The 18,062-nt window shown below is 42.5% G+C and overlaps 1 protein-coding gene across 5 annotated transcripts in view; it reads left to right on the forward strand.

Annotated features, from left to right (window-relative positions):
- The window catches only part of dennd2b (DENN domain containing 2B), a 189,901-nt gene that overhangs the window by 33,269 nt on the left and 138,570 nt on the right, over nucleotides 1-18,062 (forward strand). The window contains exon 1 of one of the 5 annotated variants that reach the window (XM_034191017.1): nucleotides 9,925-9,949. The exons of the other annotated variants lie outside the window; for them this stretch is intronic. The gene's annotated coding sequence lies outside the window, so the exon portion shown is untranslated. Of the gene's footprint in view, nucleotides 1-9,924; nucleotides 9,950-18,062 lie in introns of those variants that run through there. 5 annotated transcript variants of the gene reach the window in all.

Below are 18,062 nucleotides of genomic sequence, written 5' to 3' on the forward strand. Positions count from 1 at the left end.
CTGTGAGTTTGTGAGTTATACCACGGAGTCAGGCACTTCTGATTTAAGGCTCTCTTTTTCAGAGGAGCTACAGCATCCAAAGTTGTCCTCAATGAGGATATAAAACTATTGACAAGATAATCTATCTCACTCACAGAGTGTAGGTAGCTACTCTTCCCTGTGTTGGTATATGGCATTGGAGAACATAAAGAAGGAATCATCTCCTTAAACCTAGTTACAGCGCTTTCTGAAAGACTTCTACTGTAATGAAACTTATTCCCCACTGCTGGGTAGTCCATCAGAGTAAATGTAAATGTTATTAAGAAATGATCAGACAGAAGGGAGTTTTCAGGGAATACTGTTAAGTCTTCAATTTCCATACCATAAATCAGAACAAGATCTAAGGTATGATTAAAGTGGTGGGTGGACTCATTTACATCTTGAGCAAAGCCAATCGAGTCTAACAATAGATTAAATGCAGTGTTGAGGCTGTCATTCTCAGCATCTGTGTGGATGTTAAAATCGCCCACTATAATTATCTCAGACAAAAGGTCCGAAAATTCACAGAGAAACTCACAGTAACGACCAGGTGGACGATAGATAACAACAAATAAAACTGCTTTTTGGGACTTCCAATTTGGATGGACAAGACTAAGAGACAAGCTTTCAAATGAATTAAAGCTCTGTCTGGGTTTTTGATTAATTAATAAGCTGGAGTGGAAGATTGCTGCTAATCCTCCGCCTCGGCCCGTGCTACGAGCATTCTGGCAGTTAGTGTGACTCGGGGGTGTTGACTCATTTAAACTAACATATTCATCCTGCTGTAACCAGGTTTCTGTAAGGCAGAATAAATCAATATGTTGATCAATTATTATATCATTTACTAACAGGGACTTAGAAGAGAGAGATCTAATGTTTAATAGACCACATTTAACTGTTTTAGTCTGTGGTGCAGTTGAAGGTGCTATATTATTTTTTCTTCTTTTGGTGGTCTGGGAGCAGGCACCGTCTCTACGGGGATGGGGTAATGAGGGGATGGCAGGGGGAGAGAAGCTGCAGAGAGGTGTGTAAGACTACAACTCTGCTTCCTGGTCCCAACCCTGGATAGTCACGGTTTGGAGGATTTAAGAAAACTGGCCAGATTTCTAGAAATGAGAGCTGCTCCATCCAAAGTGGGATGGATGCCGTCTCTCCTAACAAGACCAGGTTTTCCCCAGAAGCTTTGCCAATTATCTATGAAGCCCACCTCATTTTTTGGACACCACTCAGACAGCCAGCAATTCAAGGAGAACATGCGGCTAAACATGTCACTCCCGGTCCGACTGGGGAGGGGCCCAGAGAAAACTACAGAGTCCGACATTGTTTTTGCAAAGTTACACACCGATTCAATGTTAATTTTAGTGACCTCCAATTGGCGTAACCGGGTGTCATTACTGCCGACGTGAATTACAATCTTACCAAATTTACGCTTAGCCTTAGCCAGCAATTTCAAATTTCCTTCAGTGTCGCCTGCTCTGGCCCCCGGAAGACAATTGACTATGGTTGCTGGTGTCACTAACTTCACATTTCTCAAAACAGAGTCGCCAATAACCAGAATTTGTTCCTCGGCGGGTGTGTCGCCAAGTGGGGAAAAATGGTTAGAGATGTGAACGGGTTGGCGGTGTACACGGGCTTCTGTTTAGGACTACGCTTCCTCCTCACAGTCACCCAGTCGGCCTGCTTTCCCGGCTGCTCGGGATCTGCCGGAGGGGAACTAACGCCGGCTAAGCTACCTTGGTCCGCACCGACTACAGGGGCCTGGCTAGCTGTAGGATTTTCCAAGGTGCGGAGCCGAGTCTCCAATTCGCCCAGCCTGGCCTCCAAAGCTACGAATAAGCTACACTTATTACAAGTACCATTACTGCTAAAGGAGGCCGAGGAATAACTAAACATTTCACACCCAGAGCAGAAAAGTGCGGGAGAGACAGGAGAAGCTGCCATGCTAAACCGGCTAAGAGCTAGTAGCTGCGCTAAGCTAGCGGATTCCTAAAAACACACAAAGTGAATGTGTAAATAATTTAGAGGTGATTCATCAGAGGGAGTGCTTTAGTTAAGGCACGTGAAGATTACACTGTGAAACAAATCGTTATCTAGTTAACTAGATCAATCTAACTGCGCAGATTAAACAGCTAACAGATACAGCAAAACACCGCTGTGCTCCGGAACAGGTAGTGATACAATACCGCAGTGAGAGCCAACCATAGTAGTGGTAAATGCCACACTGGCAGAACCATTTATGTACATTATTACACATATATGCAATTTATTCTTGCAAGACCGAAGGTATGTAGTGCATGAGTGAACGTGGTGTGCGTGTGTGACCCCCATCCGCCCTTCCCAATCAGGGAGAATTTGAATGCCCAGATATCTGAAACAAGCTACAATTTTAAAAATGAGTGGCAATTTCAGGAGGACCTTTCGGATTGATTGCAGAACATTATTAATGATTTATGTTTGTTTAAATTATAGCCTGATTTTTTTTTCCAAATCCATTAATGAGTTCTAATATCTCAGGAATCGATTTTCTAACATTTTTAAGAAGTATTATTACATCATCTGTGAATAGAGCCAGATGGTGTTTCTGTTGTCCAATTGCTATATTTGATGGGTTTTTACAATTATTTCCAATAGTTCTACAGCCATAATAAACAGCAGCAGAGCTAAAGGATCTCCTTGTCTGCATCCTCTTTGTATCATAATGGCTTTGGACATATTACATTTAGTCATAATTTCAGCATATAGTTCTGTATAAAGTAGTTTGATCCATTTGCTAAAGTTTTCTCCAAAACCAGAAAATGTGAGGACCTCAAATACATAAGGCCATGTAATTCTGTCATGATCCGGGTCTTTTTAAAATTACACTAAAGACTTTTCTTTTAAAAATGGCTTTTAACACTTAGTAGTACTGTGACATTTTAGTCTGGTTTTATGTACACAGTTATTTATTATCCTTGATTTTATTTTGTCATTGTATATTGTCCTGTGTTGTCTGTTTATAGTTTTACTGGAAAGCACTTTGGTTGCCTTTGGGCTGTGTAAAGGGCTATACAAATAAAAGTTTGATTGATTAAAAATGTGAATATGAACACTACTAGGGCTGCAGCTATAGGATATCTTTGAAATTGAGTATTCTAGCAATTATATTATTAATCGAGTAATTGGATAAAAAGTACTTTTGCATTTTTAAACAACATCAATACTCCCTAAGGGGCTCTTCACACATAACACGAAAGACACAGAAACCGGAAGAAAATCTGCGAACAAAAATGGAATGGGGAACCGCGAATCATTCCACCTGTTGTCGGGAGGGATGCATGGTCGAACAAGTGTGCATGATAATGCGGCAACAGTTTTGTGCACGCTCGTGTTCGCTCACATGAACACAGTGTGAGCACGTGGAAAGTTGCGCACACAGCAGCGAAGGAAAAAATTAATAAAACACCACAATTTATAATACTAATTCCTGTTATAAAGAGTGGGCTTAGCCTCCGCCTAGACATACACCAGGGAGTAATGAAATGACGTTGGAGTACTGTTCTCTCTTTCATGTTTTACATGAATTACCTGATGTTCTCGAGCCAGTTGGCTCCCGTGTCATGAAGAACCGGCTCCCATGTCATGAAGAGCCGGGCTCTCGCATCGTGAACACATGCAGCCAGCATGGCGTGCCCAGCATGTAGTGATCCACTGCAGATCTTATATGTCTTTTAATTATTACAATATGATGAAATCCTGCAGTGACACGTACCTTGCGGGGGCATCCCGTGGGGTGATTTCCTGCATGACACGATGTCCACCAGCGTTGCGGTGCACTGATGTGCTGGTCAGCTGAAGCAGTATGTGTTTTAATGTATTTCCACATGAGGACAGCATGCCGACATTCGCGTTTCAGAATCAGAATCAGAAGAAGTTTATTGCCATTGCCAGTGAACAGGATTCACAGACTAGGAATTTGCTTCGGTACAATGGTGCAACATTAAGAAGAGATAAAATGCTAAGATAAAATATAACATGTGTCAGAATACGATAAAATATAAGATAAAAAAAAAAGAAATATGAAAGGCTGTGTGCAACAGAAAAACAGAGAAACAGAAAAAACAGTGCAGTGGGAGGAGTGCAATTAAAAACCAAAGTACACTGTCTAAAGTGACCCATGATAAAATGATAAAGTGACAGAGTTAAGCTTAAGGTGACTGAGTTATGAGGAGTTCATGAGTCTAACGGCAGAGGGGAAGAAACTGTTCTTATGGTGGGAGGTTCTGGTCCGGATGGACCGTAGCCTCCTGCCCGAGGGGAGTGGTTTGAACAGACCGTGTGCAGGGTGAGAAGGGTCAGCTGTGATCCGACCTACTCGGCCCAGAGTCCTGGAGACGTGCAGGTCGTGGAGAGATGGAAGGCTACAGCCAATCACCTTCTCAGCAGAGGCCACAATGCACTGCAGTCTGTGTCTGTCCCTGGCTGTGGCCCCGGCGTACCACACCGTGATGGAGGAGCAGAGGATGGACTCGATGATGGCCGTGTAGAACTGCACCATCAGCTGGACAGGCAGCTTGGCCTTCTTCAGCTGCCGCAGGAAGTACATCCTCTGCTGGGCCTTCTTGATGAGGGAGCTGATGGTTGACTCCCACTTGAGGTCCTGGGTGATGGTGGTGCCAAAGAAGCGGTGACAGTCCACAGTGGTGATGGGGCTGTTGGTGAGGGCGAGGGAGGGTGGGGGGGCTGTGGCTTTCCTGAGTTCCACGATCATCTCCACTGTTTTCTGGGCGTTGAGCTCCAAGTTGTTGCTGCTGCACCAGGTCACCAGCCGGTCCACCTCCCTCCTGTAGGCAGACTCATCCCCATCCGAAATGAGTCCGATGAGGGTGGTGTCGTCCGCAAACTTGATGAGCTTTACAGAGTCGTGGCTGGAGGTGCAGCAGTTAGTGTACAGGGAGAAGAGCAGAGGGGAAAGGACACAGCCTTGTGGAGATCTTGTGCTGAGAACCCGAGTGTTCAAGACTTTTTTCCCAGCCTCACACGCTGACTCCGGTCCGTCAGGAAGTCTGTGATCCACCTGCAGGTGGAGTTGGGCACGTGGAGCAGAGAAAGCTTGTCCTTGAGCAAAGCTGGAAGGATGGTGTTGAATGCAGAGCTGAAGTCCACAAACAGGATCCTAGCGTAGGTTCCTGGGGAGTCCATGTGCTGCAGGATGGAGTGCAGGGCCAGGTTTATGGCGTCATCTACAGACCTGTTGGCTCTGTAGGCAAACTGCAGGGGGTCCAGGAGGGGGTCGGTGATGGACTTCAGGTGGGATAAAACCAGGCGTTCGAAGGTCTTCATGACTACAGACGTGAGAGCCACAGGCCTGTAGTCCAGTGATGCATGGTTTCTTGGGGACTGGAACTATGATTGAGGACTTGAAACAGACTGGGACATGGCATGACTCCAGGGAGGTATTGAAGATCCCCGTGACGACCGGGGCCAGTTCATCAGCGCAGTGTCTCAGGGTGGCAGGAGAGACACAGTCTGGGCCCGGGGCCTTACGTGGATTCAGCCTTTTGAAATGTCTCCTCACGTCCTCCTCCTGGACCGAGAGGGCAACAGGGCGAGTGGGGAGGGCAGCAGTGAGAGGGGGGAGGTCCAGAGTGTTTGTATTTCCAGTTGTGTGGGGGGTGGGGCGGTGTGAGTCCATGTATTCAAAACGTGAATAGAAGACGTTCAGGTCGTTGGCCAGCTTCAGGTTGTCAACAGAATGAGGTGCTTTGGGCTTGTAGTTGGTAATCTCTTTCAACCCCCTCCACACAGAGGCCGAGTCATTGGCAGAGAACCTTTGCTGCAGACGTGAACTGTACATGGATTTAGCCTTTGCCACCTCCTTGCTAAATCTGTACTTTGCACCTCTATAGCTGTCTCTGTCTCCTTCTCTGAAAGCCACCTCTTTCTGCTGATGGAGCTGCTGGAGTTTAGGTGTGAACCAGGGGTTATCATGATGGGTGGGATGATGCTGTCTACACAGATATGAATATATGATGTCACAGTGTCCGTGTAGTCATCTAGACTGTCTGTTGAAGCCTCAAACATATCCCAGTCCGTGGTGGCCAAGCATGCGCGTAGCTCCTCTACAGCTTCATTGCTCCACACTTTAGACGTTCTCACAACAGGTTTAGAGAGTTTAAGTCTCTGTCTGTACGTGGGGATCAAGTGGACCATCACGTGATCTGAGAGTCCCAAAGCTGCACGGGCCACCGCGCGGTAGGCGCCGCTCACTGTCGTGTAACAATGATCTAACGTGCTCCCTTCTCTGGTCGGGCATTTAACAAACTGTTTGTATTTTGGTAATTCCTGACTGAGATTCCCTTTGTTAAAATCACCGAGAATTCTAACAAGAGAGTCCGGAAAGTCTCTCTCCACGCTCATAATCTGATCCGCGAGCACGCGCTCGGCCTCGTGCACGTCCGCGCTCAGTGGAATATACACAGAGCAAAGTATGAAAGAGTTAAACTCACGTGGAGAGTAGAACGGTCTGCAGTTTATGAGGAGATATTCCAGAGAGGGACAGCAGTGTTGGGAGATCACAGTCGCATCGGAGCACCAGGCGTTGTTGATATAGAAGCAGAGTCCTCCCCCTCTAGTTTTTCCACCAGAGAGTGCTCGGTCTCTGTCTGCGCGGAGGAGTTGGAATCCCTGTAGTTGGAGCGCGCAGTCCGGTGTCTGTGCATTTAACCAAGCACAGTACACAAGATGAGGAGAAATCTCTATTCTTCTTCATCAGCAGTGCCAGCTCATCCATCTTGTTGTGGAGTGAGCGGACGTTGGAGAGAAATATCCCAGGTAGGGGCGTGTGCGTGCCCCTTCGTCTGAGGCGCACGAGAGCATGCGACTTAATATCCTACAAGCCAGTACAGGTGTTCCAGAGCTGTGACTTTTGAGCACAGATATCTGACCAGCTGCACGTCGCAGGGACACACGCCCACCTCTGAGAGTGGACCTCAGCAGGTTGCAAAAAAAGAAAAAAAAGAGTCTGTTGCTTTGTTCTGTGACTTTAATTTAATCTATGGAGATCATAGCATGAACTGGATGAAAGTCTAGGCCTTCCCCTGGATCTGATACCAGTTCATTGCACATAACTTTCGAACCACTGCTGGTATCCATGTACACCTGGGTGGACTGGGAAAATGAATATGAAGTATCTTATCCAAGGACACAGATGGGTAACACCTGAACAGCCCGGCTGAACTCGGTCTCTACTAGGTTGGTAATTCAACTCCTTTGTTACAGAGTCACCTAGATCTGCAGTTTACTGAATTGAAAATTAATACTTCATAATTCAGAATACTTAATGTTTCCAATAATCAAAAACACCTGAGGTCGTTTTCTCTTACCACTGCTGCCAATTTGCTTACTCACGGATGGGTAAGATTTGACCTTAGTTATGTGTAATGGCCCTGTCACACCTTGACGTGAGTAAGGTGTGTCAGGCAGCCTACGTATCCTGACGTTTGAAAACATACTGAATATGCTGGCATACGTCTAATAAATTATGGATAAGTTTTGTATAAATCAAGAGTACGTTGAAGCATGCCGGTATACAGTGTAGTATGGCGAGTTTGTTGAAAAGTTTTTGGCATGCACAGTATTTTCGATGCATGCTAGCGTATGTCTCATACATCCTGCATAGGTGGGCCAATAAGCTGTGATTGCTGACACACGTTTGTTAATTTCCCTGAGGGAGTCTTCCCAAAGGATCAATAAACTTCTGTCTAATCTAATGTAATAAGTCGAAATGTGTCCATTGATTGGTTCAACAACTGCCAACTGTAGTCCTCATGCAAACATTGACTGTTTCAAATATTATAAAATCCATTCACACACTGAATAACTATAAATTCTTAATCTTTCCTGTTCGTTTCAGTCTGATGCATCATCACAGTCTGATGAAAACATATCCACATAAAGTGGCCTGATTTTGGAAAACAACGTCTGAAAATACTTTAGTTCCTTGTCATGGCTGAAGAGACGTAGCATTTTAAAGGAAGTCCCTCAGTGGTTTGTCTGCTCTCGATGCATTTCTCAGCCTTAAACAAAAGGGCGCTGGCACTTTGCTCCACAACAAGACAGTTACCTTACTTTAAAAATTGAAAGAGTCACAGTGTCTCATTCATTCACGTCAGAGTTTATTACAGGCATGAGTCAAATCTTCAGCATTCTGCACGTGATGAAAATAAATCCCATGATCCATCAAGACAAAAATAAAATAAAATTTAAAAAATGTTAAATTACTCTGTTTGGCCTCCATGTGGAGGGGTGAGGCCGACTGACAGCATGCGCGCGCTCGATGACATGCATGTCGACATCTACATGCTTTGCCTGCCAAACAAATTCTCGGGACCGCTCTGTGGAAATGGGGCTGCCGGTATACGCTGGCTAAATCATTATAGTATGACAGCTGCATAACATATTCAACGTATCCAGCGTATTCACCAACTTTTTCATAAGTCGGCATATGCTGGCTAAATCATCAAGGTGTGACAGAGCCATAACATCTTGGGGCGACTTATGTTGAGATTTGGTGTTTTTGCAACACGAGCTCAGTAAGCCAAGACTTTATGATGATACCACAGTATTGATGATAATGTTAATGACTATATTAGAGAATGCGTAAAGAGTCAAAGCGATACTAAAGACATGAAAGTCATATAAAATACACTTTTTTAGCTATCTGACCTGCCAGAAATTCTGTTTCCTATTGTGAAGCATGCACACACCATTTCAATAGATACATCTTGCTGGTACTGGGTTTGATTTCTTTTGCTCAGAGAACTGCTTTAATTCTTCATGGCATAGATTGAAGTGGGTGCTGGAAACATTTTGCAGGGATTTTGATTGACATTTATATGATAGCATCTCACAGTTACCAGATCATTGCACCACCACCACCAGCAGCTGGAAGGTAGGATGAGCCATTTCTGTATGGTGTTTATGCCAAATTCTGATCCTACCATCTCAGTGTCACAGCAGAAATCTTGCCTTATCTGACCCCGTGAACATTTTTCTAATCTTCTGTTTTTCAGTTTTGGTGTGGTTTTATGCTGCTGTAGCCCATCTGCTTCAAAGTTTAACATATCTTTTAATAGATGTTCGTCTGCATACACTGGTTGTAACAAGTGGTTGAGTTACTGCTGCCAGCAAGACCTTTTTGGCCAGACTTACACCACTCCAATGGACGTTTCCTTTTTCCAACTGTAAAACCCAAGCGATGATTGTGTGTAAAACTCAAAGTAGATCAGCATTTTCTGAAATACTCAAACCAGTCCATTTGGCACCAACAACGATGCTACATTCAAAGACACAAAAATAACTGTTGTTCCTCATTCTCATGTTTGGTGTGAACTTCAGAAGAGCCTCTTAACCTTGTTTACATAGCGTCTAAATGCACTGGATTTCTGACACACGGGTGGCTGATTAGATATTTGATGTATTGAGTGGTTGAGCAGGTGTACGTAATGAAGTGACGTGTGCATGTATTATTCCAATACTACAGTAGCTGTTGTATCTCATGTACATCACCAAACTTTTAAACAAGCTAAATTTTTAACTCACAGTCCCTTTGGTGAGAAGGTACTTTTACACTTAAATTTAAATCTATTTAACTGACTAGCCTTCAGTGTCATGTGTGTCATCAATTTGATTTCATATTTGAGAAATGCTTCCAAAGAGTCAGCGTATCTCTCTGACAACTTGTTTTAAATCATTCTGAATGCTTTTTAAAGGTACTCTGAAGCTCTTTTGCTTGCTTTGCAGCCTGTGATTTTCTAGAGAGATGCTATCAGTGCTCAGGAAGTGATTTGGCTGACGCCTTGATGTTTGCACTCCAAAGTCCATTGAAGGCCTTTGACTGTGACTCTTGTTCTCTGATCCTTTGTACAATCTGTGAAAATGTGGTTAAATTAAAGTATGAACAATGTGTATAAAATAGTTTTTCAATCTTTGATGTGTAATAAGTGAATGATACTAGACTACAGAATTATTGCAGTTATACAGTATTTATTGCCATTCATTGGCTGTGGTTCTCTAATTAACAGGAATTATTTGACAGTTATTTTTGGAATAGAGAAGATAAACTTTTCTTGTGTCAACATCTTGTCACAATGACTTTTCCTCTCAGTCATTAAAAACAAATTGTCATACTACAAATCTGTAAGGAGTAAATTACTGTTCTTTGTTTGATGAAATTATGATGCATGCCCAGTTCTTTTAGCTTACTTCACTGCTACAGGAAATAGCTGACAGCAGGAATGCTGCCTCTCATCATTTGTCTTTATAAGACTCAGTTCCACTCCGGGTTGGCTGGCTTCTTCATAATAACAACTTCCTGTAAACAAGTCCTGCTACCGAGCACCCTCTTCTCCTCCACCTCTGATCTCTAGGGATCTCCAAGTGACCTCCTAATCTACCACAACAGTTATTTTGAGCTTGCTTGAAAGGGTCAGTATTGTTTCAAAAAGTGTCATTCAAGGTTAACAGCCTCCAGTTTACAAGGGAAGGTTTATTTGCTTATGTGGTGTGAGATTATGTTCAGTTCATTTTAACTGCAGGAAAATGTATTTTCTTTGATTATTCAGATATAGTGTGAAGTGCAGGGTGATTACCCCCCCCCCCCCCCCCCCAAAAAAAAAAAAAATCCTCCAGAAAACAGAACCTATAAAAATTGTAATAAATCCTACAAAGGTTTGCTGGACTTAAAGTTCAGTCTGTGTATAATCATTCCCCAAAGTTTCAGTTATCTTTGTATAAAAGTCATGTTCTTACAAAATTATGCTCCAAATTGTATGATTTGTTGGCAGAATAGGCCTCCAGGTTGACCAAGACATGTTGGGGAAGATGATTGGAACAATAGTCTTCTCCAATTTTGAAATCTCAAGAAATTTGCTGGATCTTTGTAGGATTTATTACAAATTTTATGGGTTCTGTTTTTTAAATTTTTTTTTTTTTTAGTCACCCTGTTGAAGCAGTAACATTACTTGAAATGGATTGATGAGCCATAACTAACATGCATCTCTGAAAGTCCTACAATCCATCTATATAATCCATCAGATCACATATGTACATGTATACATACATACTTAATATACTCATAGGTGCTGAAAATGCAGTTCAAAATATTACGTTTGAATGTGACTAAAATTTTTAGATGATAGATTTTTTTTAGATGTTTTCAGTGTCATCTTTTCACTTGCAACCAAAGTGAAATGAATCAGAGCATTATTGATTTATAATGCAAACATGGCCATTGGCTAATTAATGTAATGGCACAGGGCAATCAGAAACCATTTCTTGTCGCCATTAAACAGGTAAAATTGTCATTACATGTCTGTAGTAGCATGAAGAGTGTCCTAACAAAGGTAAATGTGAACATGTTTCACCTCACTAAATGTGAATAGCTAGCCACTAATGTTAGCCTCCTAGCTGTTGCCCAGTGTTATTGCCCAGACTGATTGCCAGTTGACTGTCAAGGAGGGGCTGGGTCTTCACACATAACCCCCATGCCATTACAATTATCCAGTTAACCTGGTCGATTACTTTTGTTTGAAAAGATGATCCCCAAAATGTGCAAAAATAGAGAGTAGCTTGTACAACCCCAATTCCAATGAAGTTGGGACGTTGTGTAAAATGTAAATAACAGAATACAATGCTTTTCAAATTCTGTTTTTATGTATGTCCATGTGAGGACAGCAAGCAGACACGTGCGTCACAGTGGACAGTTGTAAGGCCATGTTCGTCAAAACACGGTACGTGTTCCATAGCTGGATGTCCAGGACCAGAGATCTCAAAAGCTGCTGCTGTAGGCAGCCACACCCCCTGTGTGTCCAGCGCACACACCAACATGTCACTCGGTTTCTGTGTTATGTGATAATTTTTTTTAGTTTTTTGTTATGTAATTATGTAATGTTATGTATTATGTAATTGTGTATGTAGGTAGTGTAGTTCTTATTAATATACCTGTCCTGGCTGTGGTTTCTGTGTTTTAATGTGACACGTTGTGTGCACTGAGCCATCATTTGAATCTGTCAGTGAGTCTCTGGTCAGCTGTGAGGCGGCTTGCTGTGCTGTGTGTGCTCTGATGTGGCTGGCCACTCGCCATCTGTACATCCATATCAGCAGTTCATGTGAGTGCATCTGTCTGACAGGACATGCGTGTCCAGCCCAACACACGCGTCCTTTGAGTGGCGCACTGCAGGACAGACACCCCGTCATGTGGAACATACTGTAGCTCATGTGGGTGATGTGACAGTCAGATCGCCTGCTGTGTGTCCACATGATCTGATGGTCCAGTTCACCTGGGAAAGACAGCCTGTCAATATGCGCACTGAGCGCACGCCCCAGCCTGTCTCAAAAGCAGTATATGTTTTATGTATTTCCACATGATGACAGCGAGAACACACAAGCATGTCATGGTGGACAGTTGTAAGGTCATGTACTTCAAAACACGGTACGTGTTCTATAGCTGTGACGTCCAGGTCTAGAGATCCCAACAGCTGCTGCTGTTGGCAGCCACGCCCCCTGTCCATTCAGCGCACACACCAAAGTGTCAATCTCTGTTTCTGTGTTATGTGATCATTATTTTTAGTTATTTTGGCACGTAATTGTGTATGTAGTTATTGTAGTAATTATTTCTATACCCGGATAGACAATAAAACGTAATGAGAGCGCACTGCTTCATTCATGTCATTTCATGACTGTACGTCTATGACATGAATGAAGCATATCACTTTGAGCAGATGGAATCAGTTAATCAGTGAAATCACCTGGTGGAGTCAGTGGCTGCAAAGAAAACCTGCACCCTCATGGCTCTTTCTGGAACAGGTTGCCCACCCCTGGTCTATGACCATGGGTCATATACGGAGGCACAGAGGGATCATACTTGTATTGTCCATTCAATAAGAGGGGTTAAATATTGGAAATTATGGTGTTTTATAAGGTGTGTGGTATTCATTTGTTTTTCTCCACAGCAGCGGGGTGATGTGGTGCAACACGTTCCAGCTGCTCACACTGCGTTCGTGCATGTGTGCACACGAAACTGTCGCAGTGGGATCGTTCACGCCTGCCTGACCGTGTGTCCCTCCTGATGTCGGCTTGATGTTTCCGTGGTTTGCTCAGTCGGGCTGTTTCGCTGTGATTCACACAGATTCGTATTTATTTGTGCTATGTGTGAAGGGGCCCTAAAGAAAGAACAAATTTGTTAAAATGGGATTTCTCGCATGTGAAGCACTCACTAAATTTAAGTGTTACAGTCGGAGGCTTGATTTATAACTATTTTAATATGGCTGAAGTTGTAAAAGAGTGAACATATTTTAATATTTTAAATAGTTTTGTAAGATTCAAACATTATTGAGATGTCTTTATGTTAAGTTGTTTAGAAACATCGAATGTGTGAAACAGTGCATGAAATTTGATTAAATATACAGTTGTGCTTAAAAATTTGGGCACCCCTGATGATTTCCAAGATTTTTCTTTATAAATCATTAGTTGTTTGGATCAGCAATTTCAGTAAAATATGTCATTTAGCAGACAAACACAGTGTTATTTGAGAAGTGAAATGAAGTTTATAGGATTTACAGAAAGTGCAATAATTCTATAAACAAAACTAGAAGCACACGGAGAGCGCAAACCTCCACCAAGGCCATAGGGTCACTGATGTCAGATGGAATACCCTTTGGCAAAAAGACTTATTCCACGTCGTTTCATGCATCTACCGTCATGTTTCAGATTCACTGGTTAAACCCTTAGATCTTCACCAAATGTATTTATAAAGAGAAACTGCATGAACTACACGTTTTTTTTTTTATTTTCTAATAAGTTTATTCGATGAGGAGAAACAAATGCTAAATTATTGTTGTGTTGTAACTTAATTTATGTTCAGCCTGTGTGACCCGTCTTCATGAAGTTAGATGCAAAAATGTTGAAATTGGCCCCATCCTGCAATGATAAAGAATCCTTAAAAAAAATTACTGGATCCGGATCATGTTCTGGATCATTACCAAAATTTAATGACTTCTAAGTTAGGCCAAGATACACCCCTGGTAAAATTTCATTGAAATCCGTTGAGGATTTTTTGAGTAATCCTGCTAACAAACGAACCAACCAACAAACAAACGGACGCAACCGAAAACATAACCTCCTTGGCGGAGGTAAGTCGGCAGGTGCATAAATTTGGGCACCCCAACAGAAAAAATACATCAATATTGAGTAGATTCTCCTTTTACAGAAATAACAGCCTAGAAATGCTTCCTATAGCTTCCAATGAGAGTCTGGATTCTGGTTGAAGGTATTTTGGATCATTCTTTACAAAACATCTCCAGTTCAGTCAGGTTTGTTGGTTTCCGATCATGGACAGCCCGCTTAAAATCACACCACAGATTTTCAATGTTTGATTTTCAAGGTCTGGGGACTGAGATGGCCATTCCAGAACATTGTACTTGTTCCTCTGCATGAATGCCTTAGTAGATTTTGAGCAGTGTTTATGGTCGTTGTCTTGTTGAAAGATCCAGCCCTGGAAAGATCCACTGCGGTATTGTATCACTTCCTGTTCCTGAGCACAGCGGTGTTTTGCTGCATCTGTTAGCTGTTTAATCTGCGCAGTTAGATTGCTCTAGTTACCTAGATAACGATTTGCTTCACAGTGTAATCTTCACGTGCCTTAACTAAAGCACTCCCTCTGCTGAATCACCTCTAAATTATTTACACATTATTCACTTTGTGTGTTTTTAGGAATCCGGTAGCTTAGCGCAGCTACTAGCTCTTAGCCGGTTTAGCATGGCGGCTTCTCGTGTCTCTCCCGCACTTTTCTGCTCTGGGTGTGAAATGTTTAGTTATTCCTCGGCCTCCTTTAGCAGTAATGGTACTTGTAATAAGTGTAGCTTATTCGTAGCTTTGGAGGCCAGGCTGGGCGAATTGGAGACTCGGCTCCGCACCGTGGAAAATTCTACAGCTAGCCAGGCCCCTGTAGTCGGTGTGGACCAACGTAGCTTAGCCGCCGTTAGTTTCCCTCTGGCAGATCCCGAGCAGCCGGGAAAGCAGGCCGACTGGGTGACTGTGAGGAGGAAGCGTAGCCCTAAACAGAAGCCCCATGTACACCGCCAACCCGTTCACATTTCTAACCGTTTTTCCCCACTCGGCGACACACCCGCCGAGGATCAAACTCTGGTTATTGGCGACTCTGTTTTGAGAAATGTGAAGTTAGCGACACCAGCAACCATAGTCAATTGTCTTCTGGGGGCCAGAGCAGGCGACATTGAAGGAAATTTGAAACTGCTGGCTAAGGCTAAGCGTAAATTTGGTAAGATTATAATTCACGTCGGCAGTAATGACACCCGGTTACGCCAATCAGAGGTCACTAAAATTAACATTGAATCGGTGTGTAACTTTGCAAAAACAATGTCGGACTCTGTAGTTTTCTCTGGGCCCCTCCCCAATCGGACCGGGAGTGACATGTTTAGCCGCATGTTCTCCTTGAATTGCTGGCTGTCTGAGTGGTGTCCAAAAAATGAGGTGGGCTTCATAGATAATTGGCAAAGCTTCTGGGGAAAACCTGGTCTTGTTAGGAGAGACAGCATCCATCCCACTTTGGATGGATCAGCTCTCATTTCTAGAAATCTGGCCAATTTTCTTAAATCCTCCAAACCGTGACTATCCAGGGTTGGGACCAGGAAGCAGAGTTGTAGTCTTACACACCTCTCTGCAGCTTCTCTCCCCCTGCCATCTCCTCATTACCCCATCCCCGTAGAGACGGTACCTGCTCCCAGACCACCAATAACCAGCAAAAATCTATTTAAGCATAAAAATTCAAAAAGAAAAAATAATATAGCACCTTCAACTGCACCACAGACTAAAACAGTTAAATGTGGTCTATTAAACATTAGGTCTCTCTCTTCTAAGTCCCTGTTAGTAAATGATATAATAATTGATCAACATATTGATTTATTCTGCCTTACAGAAACCTGGTTACAGCAGGATGAATATGTTAGTTTAAATGAGTCAACACCCCTGAGTTACACTAACTGCCAGAATGCTCGTAGCACGGGCCGAGGCGGAGGATTAGCAGCAATCTTCCATTCCAGCTTATTAATTAATCAAAAACCCAGACAGAGCTTTAATTCATTTGAAAGCTTGACTCTTAGTCTTGTCCATCCAAATTGGAAGTCCCAAAAAGCAGTTTTATTTGTTATCTATCGTCCTCCTGGTCGTTACTGTGAGTTTCTCTGTGAATTTTCAGACCTTTTGTCTGACTTAGTGCTTAGCTCAGATAAGATAATTATAGTGGGCGATTTTAACATCCACACAGATGCTGAGAATGACAGCCTCAACACTGCATTTAATCTATTATTAGACTCAATTGGCTTTGCTCAAAATGTAAATGAGTCCACCCACCACTTTAATCATATCTTAGATCTTGTTCTGACTTATGGTATGGAAATGGAAGACTTAACAGTATTCCCTGAAAACTCCCTTCTGTCTGATCATTTCTTAATAACATTTACATTTACTCTGATGGACTACCCAGCAGTGGGGAATAAGTTTCATTACACTAGAAGTCTTTCAGAAAGCGCTGTAACTAGGTTTAAGGATATGATTCCTTCTTTATGTTCTCTAATGCCATATACCAACACAGTGCAGAGTAGCTACCTAAACTCTGTAAGTGAGATAGAGTATCTCGTCAGTAGTTTTACATCCTCATTGAAGACAACTTTGGATGCTGTAGCTCCTCTGAAAAAGAGAGCTTTAAATCAGAAGTGCCTGACTCCGTGGTATAACTCACAAACTCGCAGCTTAAAGCAGATAACCCGTAAGTTGGAGAGGAAATGGCGTCTCACTAATTTAGAAGATCTTCACTTAGCCTGGAAAAAGAGTCTGTTGCTCTAAAAGCCCTCCGTAAAGCTAGGACATCTTACTACTCATCACTAATTGAAGAAAATAAGAACAACCCCAGGTTTCTTTTCAGCACTGTAGCCAGGCTGACAAAGAGTCAGAGCTCTATTGAGCCGAGTATTGCTTTAACTTTAACTAGTAATGACTTCATGACTTTCTTTGCTAATAAAATTTTAACTATTAGAGAAAAAATTACTCATAACCATCCCAAAGACGTATCGTTATCTTTGGCTGCTTTCAGTGACGCCGGTATTTGGTTAGACTCTTTTTCTCAGATTGTTCTGTCTGAGTTATTTTCATTAGTTACTTCATCCAAACCATCAACATGTCTATTAGACCCCATTCCTACCAGGCTGCTCAAGGAAGCCCTACCATTATTTAATGCTTCGATCTTAAATATGATCAATCTATCTTTATTAGTTGGCTATGTACCACAGGCTTTTAAGGTGGCAGTAATTAAACCATTACTTAAAAAGCCATCACTTGACCCAGCTATCTTAGCTAATTATAGGCCAATCGCCAACCTTCCTTTTCTCTCAAATATTCTTGAAAGGGTAGTTGTAAAACAGCTAACTGATCATCTGCAGAGGAATGGTCTATTTGAAGAGTTTCAGTCAGGTTTTAGAATTCATCATAGTACAGAAACAGCATTAGTGAAGGTTACAAATGATCTTCTTATGGCCTCAGACAGTGGACTCATCTCTGTGCTTGTTCTGTTAGACGTCAGTGCTGCTTTTGATACTGTTGACCATAAAATTTTATTACAGAGATTAGAGCATGCCATAGGTATTAAAGGCACTGCGCTGCGGTGGTTTGAATCATATCTATCTAATAGATTACAATTTGTTCATGTAAATGGGGAATCTTCTTCACAGACTAATTATGGAGTTCCACAAGGTTCTGTGCTAGGACCAATTTTATTCACTTTATACATGCTTCCCTTAGGCAGTATTATTAGACAGCATTGCTTAAATTTTCATTGTTACGCAGATGATACCCAGCTTTATCTATCCATGAAGCCAGAGGACACACACCAATTAGCTAAACTGCAGGATTGTCTTACAGACATAAAGACATGGATGACCTCTAATTTCCTGCTTTTAAACTCAGATATAACTGAAGTTATTGTACTTGGCCCC

This window comes from Thalassophryne amazonica, chromosome 2 (assembly GCF_902500255.1).
Source record: "Thalassophryne amazonica chromosome 2, fThaAma1.1, whole genome shotgun sequence".
Taxonomy (NCBI): domain Eukaryota; kingdom Metazoa; phylum Chordata; class Actinopteri; order Batrachoidiformes; family Batrachoididae; genus Thalassophryne; species Thalassophryne amazonica.